Below are 22,581 nucleotides of genomic sequence, written 5' to 3' on the forward strand. Positions count from 1 at the left end.
CTCTCCAAGGCCACGGGCTAGGGAGCCTGCTGTATGCAGTGGAACAACAGAGACCCTGTCTCAAAAGGCAAGGACCAACACCCGAGGTTGTTCTCAGACCTCCACATGCATGCCACACGCTGTGGCAAACATGCACCCACATTCATAGTCTCTCTCTCATCCTCCTCCTCCTCCTCCTCCTCCTCCTCCTCCTCCTCCTCCTCCTCCTTCTTCTCTCTCTCTCTCTCTCTCTCTCTCTCTCTCTCTCTCTCTCTCTCTCTCTCTCTCTCAAATAAAGGACCTTCTAAAGATGTTTGTGCAGATGCGAACATTCTTAAAGACAACACAGAGGAAGGACTGGGCATTCACTCATTCAGATTACTAAGCACCAATTATCCTATCTCGACTCATTCTCCCTTCCTTAGCAATAGGCCACTTGAGTTTCTGCTATTGAAATGGCTGTCTACCCAAACGTTACATTTCCCAGCTTTATCTCTGACTGTTCGTGATGGGATGACCACATGCTACTCAGGAGGATACGAGAAACACGGTGGGCCATTCTAGAAAAGCATGTGTCCTAGTTTGGGTTCTATTACTGTGACAAAACACTGACCGAGAGCAGCTCAGGAAGGAAAGGGCACCTTCCATTTTCAGTTCAGCATTTAGGGAGGGAAGCGCAAGAACCAGGAGGCAGGAACTAAAGCAGAAACCACGAAGGAGATGCTGCTCACGAGCTTGCTCCAGGCTCATAGTCTATCTTTCTTTTTTATTTTATTTGTTTATTTGGTTTTTCAAGACAGGATTTTTCTGTGTAGCACTATCTGTCTTGGAAATGGCTATGTAGACCAGGCTGGCCTCGAACTCAGAGATCTACCTGCCTCAGCCTCTCAAAGGTATGCACCACCCCAGGCCAGCTTACCTTTCTTATAGAGCCCAGACCCACCTGCTCAGGAATGCCACCCCACCCACAGTGGGCTGGGGTCTTCCCACCTTGATCGGGAGGCAGGATAATGTCCCAGAGATGTGTCCACTGGAGGCACAGGCCAATCTGATGGAGGCAACTCCTCAGTTAAGATTCCTTCTTCCATCTCCTGAATAAATTGGGAGCATGGGGACCATGTGAGGTGGTAGAAGAGGAGGGGAGAGGAAGAGAAGGGAACAGAGAAAAATACATAGCTCAAAAAATATATTAAAAGGAATGAAAATAAAATCAGATTAACTTCTGGAAGAAAAAAAAAAAGATTCCTTCTTCTGAGGTATGTCTAGGTCCGTGGCACGCTGGCAAAACAAACAGTGACAGACTGTATGTGTGTTGCTAGCCTGGGCCTCTTCCTTCCTTCTCACCAAACACTAGAATTTCCAGGCGAGAAGGCACACATAGACTCCATCAGAGTCTTCCCATTCAGGTCTGGCCCACGCATGGCTTATGCAGCACACATGGAAAACACATGCCGTCTCACTCAAATCACGCACATACATAACACATATGTAACACCAGCTAGGCGTCAGGCATTGCCACGGCCGGGAAGATGTAGGAAGAGCATGAGAAATGAAGACCCCCTACCCTTCCTGTAGCTAACACCTGAAGAGCAGGAGACAGGAAGTCATAGGTAAGTAGCTGGAGCTTAAGAACTGAGGAAAAAAGAGAAAGCAGGAAAGGACCATAGCAAGCAGGAGCTACGGTCACCCTTACATGGGAATTTACAGGGAAGGTGATGCTTGAGGTAAGGGTCAGAAGATTCTAGCATGGAGAGACAAGACATGCCAGGGCCACTTGCAGGGCTCGCTGCAGCTACTGTAGGAACCCTGCAAAGAGGGACAGAAACACCAAGGCAGGCAGCCTTGCGGCCAGCAGTTCTCTGTGATTGAAGCCTTAGCACAAGTCTTGCCCTTCAGCGGGAGAAACTACTCTCTGATTCAGCCAACCCAGCTATGCAGGCTTCCCTAAAAACATCCAGGCCCGGCAGCGGTTTCCTGGGCGGCGCTGCTCAAATGACGCCACGGTATGGTGGTCAGGGAGGGCTCTTCTGCTGGAACCCTGAAGTGATGCTCAAGGACAGTCATTGCGGGTAAGGACTTCAGCTGGGCACCTGCCGCACACCATTTAGGTGGGTGAGTGAGCTCAAGGCCAGCCTGGTCTACATAGTAAATTCTAGGATAGCTAGGACAGAGAGATCCCTTCTCAGATAGACAGACAGACAAACAAGACAGATGATAGATAGATGGGTGGGTGGGTGGGTGGGTGGATAGATGATAGGTAGGTTGGCAGGTAGGTAGGTAGGTAGATAGATAAATAGGTAGGTAGCTAAGTAGATAGATGATAGATAGATAGATAGATAGATAGATAGATAGATAGATAGATAGATAGACAGACAGATAGATGATAGACTAGATAGGTAGGTAAGTAGATGATAGATCATAGATAAGATAGGTAGGTAGCTAAGTAGATAGATGATAGATAGATAGATAGATAGATAGATAGGCAGAGAGATGACAGAGTTCCCATGAGCCTTATGGATTAACTGACCTGGGTGCCCTTCATTCTCTTCCCTCAAGCTTCAGCTGAAGAAGTCAAACACATGTCTGGCCGTACCCTCTGTGCGATATTTAGTCTCTGCAGCCTGTTACAAGGGCCCATGAGGAAAGAGGACACTAGAAATGGAACACCCTCAACTAAACCGGCCAAAAGCATGTGCTGCACCCTCCGGAAGTGCTGCTACTAAAGTGGCCCAGGTAGGCAAAGAGCGCCGTGCACCAGGATGGTGGCCGCAGAGACAGCAAAAAGAAAAAAACGACGTGTAATTCAAGAGAATAAAGGATGAGTCTGCAAGACCTTCTAAAAAGGATGAGACAAAAAGCTGTGAGGAAGCTGCGTGAGAAATGTCCCCACAGGGTCACATTAAACACATGGTTGGTGACGCTGTTCAGGGAAGTTCTGGAACCTTTAGGAGGTGGAACCTTACTAAACGAAGTGTGCCACTAGGGGGTGTGCCTTGAGGGAGTCACACCCTCACCGAACCGGAGTCACACCCTCACCGCACTTCCTGTCCTGACTTATTTCCACGAATGGATGAAATGTGTCGCCATGCCAAGCCTTCCCTGCCACTAAGGACTCTCCTTCTGGAATGGTGAACCAAATTAAACTCTTCCTTCCTTAAGCTACAGTATTTTTTCCTGGCCCCAAAGAAGTTAACATACATGACATGGAGTTAGTTTGATGTCTATGTCTGACAGTTCCAAATTTTTTTTTTCGTTTTTATTTTCTCCTTTATGACGCAAAAGAGCCACAACAGCTCCAAGCATGGCAGGCTCACCAGACAACGGTCACAGGCCAGCATGTTTACCTCGGTGAATTCAAGAAAATCCTGGCATGCTTCCGTCTATGTCACCCGGACTCCAGTCACTAGCCAGGTAAATAAAACATAGAAATGTCTGAACAACACTCAATATTGTGCCTCTAGGCTGAGGAGAAACCTGGGAAACACAAGAGCCGTGCACACCTGAACACTTCCCCCCGTCAGGAGCAGAGGAACAGACCCAGGACACACCACCTATCGCCCAGGTCGAGGGAATTCTACAGACCAACCACAGGGCAGAGAAATCCAGATCACAAGACAAGACTAAGGTACAAAATCTGAAGGGGAGTCAGACGACCAAGTCTGGGAAATGTCCACAGTAACCAAGAAAAGGGCACCCAGAAAAGATCCGAAAAGAAAGGGATCAAAAATAGAATTTCAAATACTGAAGTGACGGCCCACGGGCTGCTTCTTCCAGAGAGCCCACTGCCCAGCCAGCTGTTTACAAATGTCTCGAACCACTCCTGGAGGATCCTATACCCTCTTCCGGCCTCCACAGACGCTGCACACCTATGGTGCACAGACACACGTGCAGGCAAAACACCCATACACAGAAAACCAAATGAACATTTTTTAAAAAAAAAATAATTTCAAACTAGACACTTGCAGAGAACAGAGTCTCAGACTCTTCCAAAACGAAATTATTTGAGCACAGGCTTTCCTATAAACCATCAGCCAAGGAAGAAGGCAGAATAAGTACATTTACTTCAAGGTGTCCTTCAGCAAAACTAGGGTGGAAACGAATAAAGCTTGATGCGAGATACACAAGAAACGGTGGCCAGGATCCAAGAACCAAATGAGAAATAAGTCCCCGGACGGCAGCTGGGAAGCAGGAGAGACAATTCATCCTATTAAATCAGAAATTTGGTGAACTCCAGGAAGAAGAATGGAATGGAGTCTACTCAAAAGACAGAATAATTAGGAGGCTGGCTTAACGACAGGAGCGCAGCGTCTCTTCTCAATTAAGGAATAAGAAAGACGTGCACAGAGCTCTCCAGAAGAACGCGGTGGCCGGCTAGCCACAGTCTTTCCACTCTTGCCCTCACTAAGGACCTCCGTTTACTTCTCCATTTTTCTTGTTCGGGAACCAGTGGGCAGATGTGTGAGTGTGTCTGTCCCTCGGACCCCTGGATAAAGCTCCCATTCGACAGTGATGGACTGATAGGTTGCCTAGTAACCCAACTTACCCAAGGCCAATGAAAACATGCAGGGAGGTCACCTGAGGAGAACCTTGGAAGAACTGCCTAAGTGATGAAGGGAAAGATTTGACGGGACAGGAGGTTGTCATGAGGGGCCTTCTCTGGCTATGGCTGGGTTTATATATGGACTTCATGTACGCCCATTCATGTCTGACATGGCCATTGCTGCATGAGGATGGCGAGGTTAACTGGGGCCCTCTAGCTACTGACTGCATCCAAGTTTGGCTTGGTCTTCAAGAGAGCAGCACCTGTTCTCCAGACTATCAGCTCTTACTCGGGAGGTTCGGGCCGAGCAACCCCCGCCTATCGTACGTAACACTTCTCCAAAGGACTGTCTTGATTTCAGTGGTGCCAGCGGCCTGAGTGTGACTCAGTCTGGCAGCCTCACCTGGGCCAACCTGTCTGTTTAAGACATACGGTGCCCAGAGAAGACAACTCAGGGTACCACAATGCCACTCAGGGTCGAATCACTGCTTCAGATCACCTCAGGGGTCCTTTTTTTTTTTTTTTTTTTTGAGTGATGTACGGTGAAATATTTAAGAGCAGAAAACTCTTGCTATCTGCCACATTTTATTCAGCCATAAAGAACAATGGAATCATGTCGCTCGTGGGAAAGTGAACAGAGCTAGAGATTAGCATGCTAAGCAAACAAACTCAGAAAGAAGTGCGGCGAGTTTTCTCTCATATGAGCATCTAGGTATAAAAATGGATTTGGATGACATAAAAGGAGGGAGAGGATGGTATCTGGGAAGAGAAGGAGTATGATTGAGGGGCGGAGGGGGAACATAGAGAATAAAGGTGTGTGTGTGTGTGTATGTATATGTGTATGTGTGTGTATGTGAAAAGTCATAACAAAGCTCATCAACCTACACAACAAATATATCTCAGAGAAAGATTCACCAGAATTAAAACCCTAGATGTGTCTAGACACTCAGCAAAGGTAAAGAAAGCAGTACCTTCACATGTTCCGAATGAGCGGATCTAAGGAATACCCAGACAGCAGCTCACACCACCCGCCTTAAACTGTTCCAAAAACATGATTTTGCTGCTGTTGTTGCTGTAGAGGTTTGGATTTATTTTGTTTCTTTGTTTTGTTGTTTTGTTTTTCTTTTTTCTTTTAAATCTTTTGAACCGGGCTCTAGCCTGGGCTGGTCTCAAATGTGCAGCCATCCTCCCGCCTCTGTAGTGCCGAAACTACAGACGTATACTCTCGTATCTGTGGGGAGACGTGTTTCAAAGGAAGAAGACGGGCCGGGGAGACAAGCCCAGTTGGCAAAGGGCTTGCTGTACAAGCAAAAGGACCTGAGTTCAGATCCCAGGACCCACGTAAAAAGCCAGGCACTGAGTAAGTAGAGACAGAGGGACAGGAGGGAGAAAAAGACCCAAAAACATCACCTACCCTCTCTGCACATAACTACTGAAAGGATGCTTAGGGCTACGGGAGCTGCTGGCAGTAAGACAGAACCCAGGAAATCACAAGAAACCTCCGAGTCAACAATCTGATGAAAGCAGCCCCAAACCAGAACAGACGGGGAAAGATGGGACACGGTGGCGGGCATGAAAAAATATACATAGGACATTGACTCTGGGCCACCTGATGACCATAGAGAAGAGGATCCCTTTGATTGGCCAGGGTGATGACCCAGGGGTAAAGGGCAATAGTGAGGAAAAGAGTTCCAATCCCCAGAACCAAAGTAACTGAGTGAGGGCTGTCTGCTCGCAACTCCAGCTCGGAAAGAGGGGGCACGGGATCCGCCGGGTGAGCTCTGGGTTTAATTGAGAGACCCTGTCGCAGTGAATGAGATGGAAGAGCAATCAAGGATGATTTCCTTCACCAGCCTCAGGTCTTCACAAGCATGTGCACCTGTGCCCGCACACACATACACGCGCACCATATATACACACATGAAAACTGGAAAAAAAGAGAGCCTACTCGACAGTGAGCCAGACACATCTGTTGCTATTGGACTGGGGTCCTAACACTGAGGATTAGAAAGGAAATGTAACTGGAACTCACTAGTCTGAAACTAGTATTCGTGTGGCTGTTTAAAAAAACAAGCTTACAGGAAAAATAAAGCCCCAAAGACTTCATCAGCAGTAGAGAGCTGAGGAGTGAGGGAAACCCAGCTGAGGAGGGAGGATTTCAATTCTCAATCCCATCATGAGACCAGAAATCTCTAATTTCTCATCACTTCGCAGTTTTTACTAAGAATTCTTCTGCCTTGGGATTTATTAAGCATTTCAAATCTGGTTATTTACCTTTCATTTCCTAAGCCCCCCCCCCTTTGGTCTTCTTTATTGAAAACAAAAACTTCCTACACTATATTCTGATTAAGCTTTTCCCTCCCTCTGCTCTTTATTCACCAAGACCCCCATCTCTCTCTTTCTGTTTTTGTTTGTTTAGAGACAGGGTTTCTCTGTGTAGCTTTAAAACGTGTCCTGAAACTCACTCTGTAGACCAGACTGGCCTCGAACTCCCAGAGACCCACCTGCCTCTGCCTCCCAAGTGCTGGCGTATGCCACTACTGCCTGGCTCCTTCTCTTTAAAAAAACAAAAATTAACACACACACACATAACCATGAAGACACAAAATCAGAAACCAAAATATACAATCAAAAGACCAATTTAAAAAAAAAAAAAAAGGCCAAACAAAGCAATATAAGTCAAAAAGTCTACAAAAGACTCATTTTGTTTTGGCCATCTACTCCTGAGCATGAGGTTCCCTGGAGTGTTATAATATACCAGTGGAACTCCACTGGGGTACACTAATTCTTCCTTTGCAAGCAGGTACCAATTGTGTATAGCTTCTTGGTTAGTGGTGCAAGCCTGTGCCCACTTCTCTGTCTTTAGGAAACCACACTAGGACCCCAACTGGCTTGAACCTGGACAGACCCTGTACTTGAGACCCAAGTCCCTTAGGAGTGATGGCATGCAAATCTGTTTCCCACACTGTGAGTCATCTCTTCACTCTGATAGTATCCTTCGCTGCACAACCATCTTTCATTTGGATGCAAGTCAATTGACCGATTTAATATTTTGCTGCTTGTGGCTTGGGTCTTAGTCAAAACGGTTTTGCCTGGCACAAGGTCATTCACTATGGTTTGACTGGTTTCTTCCTGGGAATATCAATATTTCACACTGAGGTCACTGATTGACTCTTACTTAGTGCACAGTGTGAGGCAGGGGTTCAAATCCACCCTTCCGACATGGAAATCCAGGGTCTCAGCACCATTTGTGAGAAAAGACTACCCATTCCCTCACTAAGTGGCACATCATTAATAAATAACAAAAACATGGTCCATAAATGTTAATGCCATTAAAAAGATCTCTATTGAGTGGCACACCGTGTTGCACTGGGGTAAAATCCACATCTCCAGGGCTGGAGAGAGAGCTCGGCAGTTAAGAGCATTGACTGCTTTTCCAGAGGACCTGGGTTCAATTCCCAGCCCCCACATGGAGCTCACAACCAAGATCTGACACCATCATACAAACATACATGCAGGCAAAACACCAATGCACATAAAAATAAATATTTTTTTTTAAAAAACCCTCTCTAAACAGACAGCCAAGCTATCTCCAAACAAGAGTACACATACCTCTTCCAAAAACCGACATTCTTCCTTCTCGACTACTACCCAGTTGATAAAGGCCATCCCATAATGTTTTGCATTAAAGCTGTGCTCAATCCATTTGCACCTGCAGTGCCTGAGAGTCCCCCTTGCTCATCAACACTCTATCTGCCCTTTGTCTTTTGCTAACAGCCCCGTCAGTGACTTATCACCTTGTTAACAATATTTCAGTGCCCACTATCCATAGTATTAGCTTAAATAACTGTTTTCATTTCTTTGAAGTTTATACCTAGGAAGAGGGTTATCTGGAGCACACGGGAAGTCCACGGTGAGCCGTGTGAGGAAACTCAGAGCTGCTTCTCCACAGCAGCTAGCTGGACCATCCCCCATTTCCACAGCAGCTGAAGAGGGTTTAACTTCCCTATCTTCTCATCAACACGGTGTTTTCTGTTCTCTGGCCCATTTGGAGATGCTACCTCTACACAGTATACCAGTCGTGTATAGCACAGCACAAGAATAATGGAGCACTAGCCCTGCCCCTCCTCCCCCTCCGTCCGCATCGCCGCTCTGTGCACCCTCTGGTCTGTGCACCCTCTGGTCGTTGCTTTGCTTTCTACGTCCACGCTGCGCTCATTACAGTAATTAAATACCAGCACCATTGGTATTCAACCGCATCCCCCCCCACACACACCTGTAGCTACGCAGCTGGCCTTTGAACCCACGCACGTGGCCCATCCAAACAGCACGCGGTCTTGGGCGTTTCGGCCACAGCTGCTATTTTCAGTAAGTTAACCCCACAAAATTCACTTCACCTGGACATTTGGTAGGTAGGCACAGACAAAGCACACACAATTTACTTCAGCATGACCCTAGACATTTCCACCCACTTGTCCCCGGCTCATTCATTACTCAGGAACTTTTACAGGTGTGACTCAACTAATCACATTTTCTCCCTAATTGTATGGTCACTGGCCTAGCCAATAACTGCACCAACAGCAGAGAAATACTGTTGAGTCTCTCAAGCCCAGTTACACCGTGTCTTCTGCATTCTCCTGTCTACACTTTAATACTCTCTCCAAAAGGAAGCACACCAATGCGCCGTGACTGACTTACACAGTTCATGGAGGACTTTCATCTAAAACTGCACTTCAGGGCTGGTGAGCTGACCCAGTGTCACCTGGACTGGAGAGGGGCCCGCCACCCTGAGCTCTAGTCCAGGGTCACACAAAATGGAGATAAGAACAGACCTCCACAAGCACACTGGCACACATACTCTCCCGTGTACACACACACACACACACACACACACACTAACTTCATTTAATGTTATCAAACTAGACAAATACAGAGTACCTGCAACCCCAGCACTTGGGAGGCAGGGGGCAGGAGGAAAATAGAAGCCCAAGGTCACCCTTAACTACCTAGTGAGGTCAAGGCCAGCCTACTTGGGCTACTTGCCCCCCCCCCCAGGCAAAAATATTTACCTTGAAAAATATTTTTGCGGGGCGGTGGTGGCACACACCTTTAATCCCAGCACTTGCGGTGCAGATGGAGGTGGAGCTCAGTGAGTTCGAGGCCAGCCTGGTCTACAGAGCGAGTTCCCCAGGACTGCCAGGACTGTTTAACAGAGAAACCCTGTCTCATAGATGAGAGATAGATAGATAGATAGATAGATAGATAGATAGATAGATAGATAGATAGATAGATAGATAGATAGATAGATGATGGACGGACAGACGGACGGACAGACAGTGTGTGTTGAGCAGGGGTGATGGCTCAATGAGTAACGGGACTGTGGTACAAGCATGAGGTCATGAATTTGATTTCCACAATAAAACATTTACGCAAGTCTATAATCCTAACAGTGGGGGTCAGCAACATGTCAACTGAGAGGCTCGACCGCCAGCCCATCTGATGGAGATGGGGAGCTGGGAGCTAGTGGGGGAACAACAGAGGAGCACACCCAACACTGACCTCCGGTCTCTACACTGCAGACATAGGTGAGCACAGCAAGGCAGGTGACACACACAATGTCATCAATGCTTTTAGCGCCTAATGAATCAGATTAGATTATACTAAGTTCCAAACCATACTGAGATTTTATAGTAACAAACGTAACAATTAAAAAGCAGGATGTATCCCTCCAGGGAACCCCTGGTGAAGACATCTCTATCCTACTTGAGGCCATCAGATCTTGGGCCGTCAACTGACTACGACTTCAGTTTGTACTTTTGTTTAATTCACGAACTTTTCCTCAGCTTATAAAGTTCAGTAGGTAGAGCCCTGAGATGTCTCGGGGGGTGAAAGGCCCTTGCCACCAAGCCTAATGAACTGAGTTCACTTCAATGTCCAGAATCCAAGGGGTAGCAGTAGAAAATCAGCTCCCACAAGTTGCCCTCTGACCTCCACACACAGACCGTGGCATAGGTTTTAGAGGACGAATCAACAGTTGAGAGCACTGGCTGCTCTTACAGAGGGCCCGAGTTTGAGTCCCAGCATCCACACACGGCAGCTCACAAAACTTTGTCCCATGTGGTTACAAAACGTAAGGCAAGGGCTGGAGAGATGGCTCAGCAGTTAAGAGCACTGGCTGCTCTTCCAGAGGACAGGGGTTCAATTCCCGGCACCCAGGTGGCAGCTCACGAAACTTGCTCCCATGTGTTTACCAAAGGTAAGGCAACCTAACTGGCAAGCGTCTGGTTTCTCATACTGTGTGCCGTCTCACTGAAGCCTGTTTCCCCAGCTCCTTTACTGTAAGAGCCTCACTCAACCATCCTTTACAAGACTTTTAGACACTGCTCTAGTCTGCAATGCCTTTGCCTGAAACCTGCTGCTGCCTCCACAGCTGGCTCCTGTGGCATTTCCCACCCTTTGCTGCCTTAATTACATACTGTTTACAGCAGGATCCTTCGGGAACAAACCTCCCCACTTTCTTCTAACTCTGTCACAAGGGCTGATGCTTCTTCCAGCGCTGAGTACATGAAATCAACCTGGACCAGTTAAGAAACAACGCCACTATCACACAGAAGGCTGTCCATTGCGTCAGGGGGATGCAAGTGTGCTCACTGAAAGCAGGACAGGCAAAGGTTTCTCCAAATAAGACAGCTCTGTGAGTCCCCCCCACAGCACAGAAGAGACAGAGGTACAGAGCTGGAGGGAACGGGATGCTGGGGCTCAAGCAAAAGAGGGAGAGCACCCTTCCACTCTCGAAAGGAAAAATTAACTTTGTTTGGCGCAGGTTATAGTAAGAAAATAAACTCGGGCTGAGCCCCTAGTGTGTACGCACAGCCAAATCAGTTCCCAATGACTACACTCAGAAATCAACACAGAACTAGTATCTTTAGCAACAGAAACACATCTCAGACCCCAAAATGGGTCTCACTGGGATTAAACTTGGGTTGTCCAGAGAGTCATGTTCCTAGAAGCTCTGAGGAGAACCCACTGTCCAGTCTTCAACAGTGATAACTGTGTTGGGAATTTCTTGGTTCCCAGTCTCCTCATATTTTTTTCTTTCTTTCTTCTTTTTTTTTTCTCCCCCAAGATAGGGTTTTTCTGTGTAACAATCCTAGATGTCAGTAAGTTGGCTCAGCAGGTGAAGGCACTTGCCACCAGGCCTAACAAGCTGTCTTTAGTCAGCAGGACCTACATGGTAGAAGGACAGAACCAACTCCCACAGGTCATCCTCTGACCTCCACCCACAGCAAACATGCAAACATGAAAACACACGTGTACACACACATGAATTAGGTGTAAATCAAATAATAAAACAGGAGGCTGTGTTGAAGTGAACAAGTTTTTAATCATCTTTTTTTAAAAAAGATTTATTTATGTATTATGTATATAGTGTTCTGCCTACATGTAGGCCTGCAGGTCAGAAGAGGGCACCAGATCTCATTACAGATGGGTGTGAGCCACCGTGTGGTTGCTGGGAATTGAACTCAGGACCTCTGGAAGGGCAATCAGTGCTCTTAACCTCTGAGCCACCTCTCCCATCTCTCCAGCCCCTTTAATCATCTTCTAATCGACTTTTAGACAGCCTTCAAAGAAACAAAGCAACGCCACCTTACCGCCTCCTCAGCAAGGGTGTTCTGAGGTAGACGTATCTGACCATGACTGGCGTCTAAGTGGAGGGAGCTGGTCAGAACTCTCTGCACACATCCAGAAAGATGGGGAAGGTAACAGCCTGGGAGCGCTGGGTTTCTCCAAAAAGGATCATTCTGTCATCCCCAAAAGACAAAGCAATGGGCTGGGGAGGCAGTTGAGCTGATAGAGTGCTTGCCTAGCCCTGGGTTTGAGCCCCGGCACCTCTCAGAACTGGGCAAAGAAATGACCAGAAAGCTATGAAACTGTGACCAGTGGGGAAAGACTCCTAAAAGAATGACTTGCACGTCATCCGCCTTCAGGTGGCACATATAAAACAGTGTGGCTACGTCACCGAGCAAACGGCCACTGCGTTCCTTAAGGCAGAAAATAAGAACGGGAAGAGGTGACTAACAATATCTGTGGACCGACTGAAGGGCAGGCCCCATGCTCAGCTGTAGATGGCCAACACACAGCGGAACCAATGATGTTTTGAAGGGTTTTTGTCGCGTATTGTTTTGCTCAGGCCTTTTTTTTTAACCTGCCTGGTCTTTTGGTTCCGGTTTTGTGTTTTTAATGGTCTGTGTCCGTGTGTCTCATGCTGTTTTGTTGCTGCTGTTGCCTGTATGTTTTCTAAAGACAAGAGACGAAGAAGGCGTGGAGTTCAGTGGATGGGAAGGCTCTGAGAGGACAGAAGGGCGGGGAAACTGGAATCAGAATATATTATAGTTAAAAAAATTATTTTCAATTGGGTGGTGGTGCATGCCTTTAATCCCAGTACTCGGGAAGAAGAAGCAGGCAGATAGATCTCTGTGAGTTTGAGGTCAGCCTGGTCTGCAGAGGTAGTTCCAGCACAGCCAGGGCTGTTACACAGAGAAACCCTGTCTCCAAAAATAAAAAAAAAAATTCAATAACAAAAATAGTATCATCTGTGGACCATAGTGATCAGTCACCCAAATGGTACTAAGGGCTGCCCAGCTCATCCCAACACAGACAGCAAAGGCAAGTTCATCAAGATCAAGTTAGGACCGGCTTCCCTGTAAGCCCAGCCTGGAGAATGTGAGACTTAAGCTGTTTGTTTGGTAGAAAGGAGAATTGCCAGCGTGAGTCCAGTACTGTTCCCAGGCAGAAAGTCTTTCCCATCCTTCTCTAGGCTGAGGCAAGAGGAGGAGTCTTTCATTGTGGAGCACCTCTGTACCTGGTGACACACATATCACATGACCTACTACTCCCAGGGTTGAAGCCAATTGAAAGAGACCAGAATACAGAGTTACCAAAATGTTGCTTTTTATGGAGACAAAATATCCAGAACAGCCGAATATATAGACACAATGTAGATCAGGGCTACCAAGAATCCAGAAAGTTGTCAAATTAACTCTGGCAATGTTGCACAAATCTGGGGGATATACTAAAGTGCTAAACCTATTTATTTATTTACTTATTTATTTACTTATTTATTGAGACAGGGTTTCGCTGTAGCTTTGGAGCCTGTCCTGGAACTAGCTCTTGTAGACCAGGCTGGCCTTGAACTCACAGAAATCCGCCTGCCTCTGCTGGGATTAAAGGCCTGCGCCACCACTGCCCAGCAAGAATTTAAAATGGGTTGAATATGCCGTGTGAATTAAACTTCAATAAAGTTGTTGCTTAAATTTTGTCATTCCTGAGTCAGTGACATAGCACAGCGGGCAAAGGTGTTTGCAACCAAGACTGGCAACACCACGAACCCGCGTGGCAGGAGAATGGAACATTGTCCCACATGTTGTCCTCTGACTTCCACAGACGCACAGATTAAATAAATAACTAATCGTAGAAAATGCTTTAGAATCTTTTGTTACTCCACACAAATTCTCCTTTTTAAGATTTAGTTTTATTTTCTGTGTGTGTTTTCTTTGCGTGAATGGCAGTGTACCACATGCATGCAGTGCCTTTGGGGGCCAGGAGAGGGCGTTGGAGCCCCTGGAACTGGAGTTACAGATGGTTGTCAGTCACCACGAGGGTGCTGGGAACCAAGCCTGGCTCCTTACTCAGAGCCACAAAAGCTCTTAGCCACTGAGTTACCTGTCCAGCTCACTCTCACAAATTTTGGCTAATCAAAATTGCTACCTTATGGTCAAGCTCTATAGGACCCACCCTCAGTCAGACTGTCCCCTAGCCTGGCTGAACCCAGATTTCAGACTTTCACTATTCCTTGTTTCTGAACAATTCAACTCTTTCCCTTATGAGCACAAAGGCTAAGGAGAAATGTCAATACTAAAGGAACCTGTATAAAGCCAAACACTTCACAAATAAGTGTTTGTTTGTTTTGTCTTTTGGTTTTGTTCGTTTGTTGACACAGGGTTTTTCTGTCTAACAGTCCTAGAAGTCCTGGAACTCACTCTGTAGACCAGGCTGGCCTCGAACTCACAGAGATCTGCCTGCCTCTGCCTCCCAAGTGCTGACAATGTGCCGCCACCACCTGGCTACTTCACAATAAATTTTAACACAAGTGATTTTTCAAAATTATTTTCACAGGGAAAAAAAAAAAAGTCCAGCAATGTTAACAAAAGCACTGATTCATTTTAGTGCCTCGGCTTAAAAAGAAATATGCCGCTACCCCATGAGCCAAATACGAAGGGCTTGTTTAGATACAGACAGAGTCATACAATGGTATTCTCTCAATGAATGGAAAGACATATCTAGGCAGAATTTCAGAAAAATCCTACCCACAGGAAACAGCATTGTTTGAAATCCCAGAAAACAAGTCAGGGCTCACAGGTTTAAAAAAAAAAAAAAAAAAAAAAAAAAAAGCACCACACAGTCGAACCCCCTCACCAGGAAGGCCAGATGGGGCCGCCAGGCTAGCCTGACAGAGGCCATTCAGAGCCATAACCAAAGAGGTGACTAACTGACTTAATCCTCAGTGCCAGCCCTGGCCTCCACAGCAGGCACAGTTCCTCAGATTTACTAATGAATGGAGACTCTCCCCTGATGAGGCTGCCTCTCAGCCAGGGCAGCTGGGTTTTCTGTTTTGGAATCTTAGTGAGAACTTCTCTGCAGTCACAAAGAAGCACCTAGAACAATAGATTCACCTACTTCATCAGCCTATACCCTGCTCCCTCTCTGTGCTGAGCAGCCTGAGGAGCAAAACCCCTTCCGCGATGGGATTATGAACAAATCTGCATTTCTCCCTGGGATACTTCGAGAGCAAACTGTGAGCTGCAAAGCAAGTTTTAAAAGTTCTCTCTAGGGATTACGCAAATTGAAAACCACCAAGAAATTAGGCTTAATCATGCACTCCAAAAAAAGAGATAAATAAAAAACACGTTCTTTAGTATTAAAAAAAAAATACAGGTAAATGTAAGCAGGTAAAAATGTTCCAGCACACTACAGTTGGTCAGGTTTTGTTTGTTTTTAATACTATGGCCACATCCTGAACACGGGGCACCCTTGTATTTGAGGCAAAATAAAGTAGAATTACAGAGGTTAGTGAATTAATAAGAATTGCATAAATATTATTATTCTCCTTCATTCCCAATAATCACAACGTGCTAAAATTTTCAAGAGAAATCATTTAAGACAGCCCCAAGGTTGCAGTAAAGAATAAAAGTCAGAAAAATAGACAACAACTCACTAACAAGGCTTGCGATGTAGTGAGCGAGCGGCGTTACTGACAGTCCAAGTCTAAACGCTTCTTTCTCATCAACTTTAGCGACAGACTCACGTCAGGACTTCTCTCCAGATATAAGCAAGTATCCTTTACAGTTCTCGGTTTATAGAATATTGGTGGCTAATAGAACACCTTATAGGCCCAGAGGGGGACAGAGGGCAGATTGGAAGAAAGACAAGGTGATGTGCTGGGCCTGGGGTGGATGGGACCTGCCCACCCTGCAGGGGAACAGCTGAATCCGCAGCTCAAGCTCTGACGCCCCCAAAATACTTCAGATATTTATAGCTAAGACAGTAACATACATACCCAATCCACATCCAAAAATATTCTATGTAAAATACACACAATGAAACTTGCTACGGCCACGGTTTCTTTCCCAGTCAGTGTTTCGTCACCCATGATTCCTGAGTCACTGTTACTCTGGACCTGGTACGGCTCCGACACACCCCTCTGTCTCCCGTGGAGAGTAGTTTTGACACACTCCACTCCATTTCTGAACAAGACTGCCACCTATTTCCACTTTATCTCCCCCAAACTAAAACACACAGGTCCTCGGCAGACAGTGATGGCAGGCCAAGCCTAGTTCTATAACTGTGATTAAGTGAATGAAGAATTATAATACCCAACAGGTATTTATAAAATTAAATCACCATTCTATGCACCAACAAAAAATAGTGAGACTAAGACAGGCAAGCTCTGTCCAACAGCAAACCACTTTTTGATCATTGGTATACTCTTGTTCAGACAATGACCCCTCCCTCCAGTGGGGGACAGGACTCAGAGGTCCAGGGCTTGCCTAGTGCACCAGGTCTGGGTTCAGTCTGTACAGAAGGACTTGTTACTGTCATCAACGATCTCACTGGGTCTGAAGATGCTCAGAGGGAGGAGGGCACGTCTGCATTGCCTGTGTCAGAGGAAGAAGTGTCTTCCACAGCCTTTGTCAGACAGCATCTTTTTCTGTCAGGAAGACCTAAAGCAGTACATCTTCTGGGCATGCAGTTACACACGAGATCTGCACAGAAGCGGGGCAGATAGTAGACAATCCCGGCTCTCCCAAGAATCCCTAAGCACAGTCTGAGACTCAAAATTACCTTAGAAATATGTACACAGCACCCAGAAAACACAGAAAAAACACATGTTGTCCAGGACACAAAGCACAGGCATTTCGAAGATAACTCTTCCTGAACATTTTCTTTTTGTGTTCTTTAAAAAAATAAAAGTCTATCGTCTAAATATGCCACTAAATAAAGAAAAATGAGAAATTTTAAATTTGTTTTATACACCTACTTCCTATGATGAGCAAGGAGGATTATGGTCAGACACCTGTCTGATATTGTTAGCACAGATTTAAAATAATAAGGTGGCACAATGACAGATATTATCAAAATGAAGGCGACTTCATTTCCTAACCTCTACAACAGAGCAAAGAATTCTCCCTCAAGTATCAATGTCTGAAGGTGGACTTCTTTCCCAAATATAATTTTTGGTGTTATTATTGTGGACACTGGGAACTTTCAACATTCATTCAAAAAAATTAGACAGTAGCTTAACTGTAAACAAATTTTAAAATCTGCATTTCCTTGAAGAAAAAAAAAAACTAGGCCAGGTGTTTCAACCAAATTCACTGTTGCAAAGTAGTAGCAGCAGCGTGGAAGGCAACCGGGATGGGACGCCACTTCTAATAATAAGTAACAAAAATAAGACCAAAGAATAACATGCCGGATGCTACTTCCTTTATAAGGTTGCAACTTGCTGCCTCCAAGTACTCTACAAAGCATTGCTCAAGAAACTGTCAAAATGAAGGCTTATGAAAACATTCTTTTCTAAATAAGGACTCTAACAAGGGATGTGTTGTTTCTAGCTATGATTTCTGCGGCAAGTATTGACAAGTTCAACGCTGGGATAATGTTCACAGTGCAAAGACCTCTTATTTGATTTACCAGTAGAAAGACTGCCTGCCTGCCTGCTCGTCCTTACAATGCCTGCATTCAGTAGGAGAGATCAGCTTTATGGAAGGCACCTGCTAGGCGGAACAGCAGTTTATAGAACCAACTTTTATTTCCACCAGAAGTTGTTCATTGTTCCCCCCCCCCCCCAGTCCTACACACCCCGGCAACCTGCCTTGCTGTATTTTCCCTCTACCCTCCCAAAAGAGCTCCTGGCGTAGAGTCCTGGTAATATTCTCCCTAGTTCAAAGGTTAAGGCAAATTTAGCTCTCTAGAGCGCTTGCCCCTCGGCCAGTTCCCCCCTCTTTTAAAACCACAGCCTGGGACTTAGTGGTCCCACATTCTCGAAAGTCCACAAGAAAAGCGATTGTAGGTGGCGACGAACAAAGCTGGAACAGTAGGAAAGATCGACAGCATTCAGGCCCCAGGTTGCCCTAGAAATCGGCCTAAAAAAAAAAAAAAAGGCTCGGCCGGGCCCGAAGAACCTGCCGCCCGGAAGCAACAACTCCCATCAAAAGGCAAAGAAAAGTTGCACAGCAGAGCTCGGCCCGGCGAGCAGCCTGCGCCGGTGCCTGCCTACGAACAGGGGGCCCGGGCTGCGCAGGCCGGGCCGCGGGCGGTGGCTGTGGAGTCCGCCGGGCCGACCATAGCTCCGGAAGGCGCGGGTCCGGGGGTGCGCCGCCGCTTCGGGCGGAGCGGGCTCTGCGCCCGGGTCCGCACCCCTCCCAGCACCGCGGGCAGTGGGCGGAGAGACGCGGCCAAGGACCGCGGACAATGCCCGGCCCGGCCGGCAAACTCGGCGCGCTGCGCGGGCCCGCCGCCTTTCCACCCGAGGCCGCCTGCCGGCGCGCACAGTCCGGTCGGGAGCGCGACGCTGCAGCAGCGCTTGCCGCCACCTCCCCGCCGCCCGCTTCCCCTCCGGGCGGTTCCCGGGCCCCAGTGAAGCCGCGGCGTGCGAACGGATCCGGCGCACCGAGAAGCGCAGGGCGCGCGCTCAGGGCAGCCGGGCGCGCGGGAAGAGAGGAGCGCGCGTGGAGACGGCGGCGCGCGCCCAGGGCAGCCGGCCGCGCGGGCAGAGCCGGGCACGGGCCGGGAAGGAGGCGCGCAGCAGAGCGGGGCGCGCGGTGCTCCCCACGGGTCCGCCGCAGCTCCGACGGGCTTTCGGTTAACCCCGGCTCTATGCCGCGCCCGCGTCCGTTAGGAGCCTCCCTAGCCTCAGCCGCAGCCGCCCACCTCAGTCCGCCTCCCTTGCGGCTCGCAGCAAGAAGGGCAGCCGGGCCAGGGCCGGGGACCCCGGATTCCACGGCCGACGGCCGGCCGGCATCCCCGCGCTTGCCACCGCGCTGGAAGAGAAAGTGAAATGAAGCGCCTTTCCCCAGGCAGCACCTACCAGGTCCCCAGTCCCGTGCAGCTGCCTCGCTCCTCCAGCGCCGCTGGTCCCCGCCCTCGGGCCCCAGGCTTCGTTCTCTTTGACAATGGCGCGTCCCCTTTAAGGAATAATCCGATCGGGACCGATCCGTGGTTAAACCTCCCTCCGACTCTGATTTTAACCGGATTTCTGTCTCTCCCAGAGCCCGACGGGCGCCCGGCGGTGCTGCGAGCTCTGCCCACCCCTTCCCTGCCCCGCCCACCCCCTCGCCTTCCTGATTGGCGAGGGACACTACACCAGGAACAGTGGTCCTCGCCCTTCACTGGCCGGCCCCCCCGCCGCTCAGAGTTTCCCCACCTTCGCCCCGCCCCCTTCCCCGGGTTGGCCCTACCTCTAATCACTCTCTGTCCTCGCCTCCAACGTTGCTTTGGAGAACTGGCAGTCAAGGCTCACCCTCCCGCCTCCGGAAAGCGAACTTTATTTTTATTGGTAGAAAGACATCTTCCTGTGTACCTGATTGGGCAAGGAAGGGCAAGTCTGCACGCCCCTTACCTATTATCACTCTCCCTGGACGGCTGAGAGAAAGACAGCCAGAAAGTCTTCCCTACTTTGGCTTCCTCTCAGCGCCTTTCCCTTTAAATGTTGGTAGGGGTCGAGCACAAACAGCCCATACTGGAGAAAGCGGGAAAGGGAGATGGGAAGGATGCAAAAATCTTCAGATGGGGAAGGAGTACTTCGCACTAGCTGTGGGATCCTGAGAACCCAATCCGGCTGTCTCCTGATCGGCGTGAGCACACCTGAAATCCTAGTACTGACTCCTGAGAATTTATCAAGTTCGCTCTCCCTGTCCACTCTGCTCACATCCTTGAATCTCTGGCTTTGAGCACCCGGAAGAGTTTATGAGAAAGTGTCTGAAAACCTTGAGGTTTCCGTGTTTATCTTGCAATCGGACGTTCAGAAAAAGCTTTTGAGTCCTTCCCAACAGAAGTTCCGTTTAGGTCACGTCCTGTGTGTCGTACTGGAGTTTGCGCGGGAGCTACGTTAATTTTTCGAAAGATTGTCCTCTCTGGTGATAGTCTCAAAGTCCTTCTTGCTACAAATAGGGAAAAGCACGTCTACCCAAAGGAAAGGGGAGGTCTGTCCGGAAAAGACGGCCTTGTGGCAGACCCCCCCCCTCACTGAAGGAGAGGGGAGCCAGCGACAGCCTCGGGGTCGGCCCCCCCCCCGATATGCAAGCACACCAGGTTCCCACCCCATATGCAAGACGCAAATCATTATTTCCAGAAAAACTTGAGTATGGTTATGCCTTCGGGCCCCGCCCAGAAGTGGTCATCAGGGCATCCGTACAGTTGCAGTGACCCCCCAGTAGAATCCAGGCATGCCAAGAAAGTGTCTGTGCCCAGCGGCACCCTAGAAGCCAGTCAGTCCAGCTCAGAAAGAGGGAAATAAGTGTAGACAGTTGACAGAAAAGGCTTTTCTGAGCTCAGGAGGCAGAGCCATTAACAGCAAGAAGCAGTGAGAGAGGAGGACACGATTGGGGTTTGCTGGTGGTTTTGAGTTTGTACATTTTTACAGTCGTGGGAATTGAGTTTAGGGACTCCTGCCTGCAAGGTAAGCCCTCTGCTGCTGAGCTAAAGTTTCAGCCCTCTTGTCACAAGCCGAGCCAAGAGACAGGAAGTTAGCTGGTTTACAAGGGCCTTCTCAAATGCAAGTGCCTAATAAATGCCTTTAAGGAAGCCTCTGTCCAACCTTGCTCTAGATACAGTGTTCCTCCTTTCCATATCTGCAAGGGAATTGCTCCGAGTACCCCCAAGGACACCCTCATCTTCCAGTATCCAAGTCTCAAATAAAATCCTCTCACATATTGTAAATAATCTCCGGAGTGCTGCTCATACCTAATACAACGTCGGCACTAGCATAATCATTCTCCTGACTCACTCAGTGAATGATGAGATGTCTGTAAATGTTCAGTACAGACACAACCATGGTGGGATTTATTGCACAGTACATATCAGCAAAAATTCAAATCCCCCACCCACTGCCCAATATTTTCCATCCAATTCTAACTGAAGCTGAGTGAAACTAAGGAACCTGAAGTTAGAGTCAACTGTACACATGTGTACACATGTGCATGCGTGTATCGACTGTATTTATGTGTATGAATACATCTTTTTCAGGATCCTCATTTATTACTCAAACTTTGCTTTTGGTTTTGTGCTGGGTTTTTCTTTTGTTTTTCAGTGCTGGGATGGAATTCAGGGCCTTGCACATGTTAAGGACACATTCTGCTACTTAGTTATACTCCTAGCTCTTAGTCTACCCCAAGCTTTGAGACTACATCTAGTTTCTAACAGTCCACTAGACTATAATAAGACAGTTTCTTGTGGGCCACTAGACTATAAGACGATTGTGGTGTGGTGTTCGGGAGATAATGGCACCTGGTATTTCAAGTGTATACACACCTGCAGCTTTTGTTCCAGTCTAGGTGACATCTTCCGTTGTGTGTAAAGCACCTGCTTAGTGAGGTCCAGCTTACCATCGCTGTTTGCGCCAGCACACGGGGCTGTGAACTCAGAGGGCAGCCACATTCACTCCTAGGCTTTCTTCCTTTTATTTAACTGACTGTGCAAAGTCGGCCTTCTTTCTTCTATTTCTTAAGTATTCTGCGTTTGTCCACCAGGCTTATTCAATTTCAGTCCTCACACATGGCATGGAGGCTGGTCTCGAACTCTCCATATGCCTGAAGATGACTTTAAACTCCCATCCTCCTATCTCCATTACCCCAAGTGCTAGGATACAGGCATATGCCCCCATACCTGCCTCGAAGAGTGATTCTTAATGTTCAATAGCACAACTGGGTAGATAAAGTTGACCCCCAAAAACTCAATCAATTGAATACTTCAGAAAGCTAATAGAATTGTTTTTATGTTCTCAACACAAAGGAAGGATACATGTGTGAGGAGACAGAAATGTGCCAATCACGTTAGGTGGACCCTAGTATAGTATAAACACAACTTAGCTGAAAAATAAGTGTAGTTACTATCTTTACATTTAAAATTAAAATACTTGTTTTGAAAACAACACAAGAACAAAACTTCTAGGGATATTTCCTTGGTTTCTCGGAAAAGGCCCAAGTTCTCCACCTTCCATATCTAAAGTGTCTCCCTGTAAAACAGCCGACATCCATGGCGAGCATTGTTGAAACACGACACTCCTCGGTTTAAAAACGGTTCAGTCTGTTTTTCTTGCTGAGACAAAAAAGGGCAGGACTGGCCTTTGTAGAAGGCTGCCCAGCCCTGTCCTACTTACAACACTGTAGGGCTTTCTTTAGGCACGCACTGAGCATCACCTAGGCACCTTGACAAAACAAAGAAGCCCCTTCAGAACCTGACTCCTAGCCACCTCTCAGGTTTCTCCCCTGGGCGCTCCTCATTTG

General features: G+C 47.6%; 1 protein-coding gene across 7 annotated transcripts in view; it reads right to left on the reverse strand.

Annotated features, from left to right (window-relative positions):
- The window catches only part of Fryl (FRY like transcription coactivator), a 224,196-nt gene extending 204,881 nt beyond the window's left edge, over positions 1 to 19,315 (reverse strand). For 6 of the 7 annotated variants that reach the window (XM_050149644.1, XM_050149641.1, XM_050149639.1 and 3 more), the window contains exon 1: positions 19,167 to 19,315. The gene's annotated coding sequence lies outside the window, so the exon portion shown is untranslated. The remainder of the gene's footprint in view (positions 1 to 19,166) is intronic. The other variant, XM_050149643.1, reaches the window with a different exon arrangement.
- Positions 19,316 to 22,581: the final 3,266 nt, after the last annotated feature.

The sequence above is a fragment of the Alexandromys fortis genome, unplaced genomic scaffold (assembly GCF_014885135.2).
Source record: "Alexandromys fortis isolate MF-2015 unplaced genomic scaffold, M_Fortis_MF-2015_v1.1 scaffold_0, whole genome shotgun sequence".
Taxonomy (NCBI): domain Eukaryota; kingdom Metazoa; phylum Chordata; class Mammalia; order Rodentia; family Cricetidae; genus Alexandromys; species Alexandromys fortis.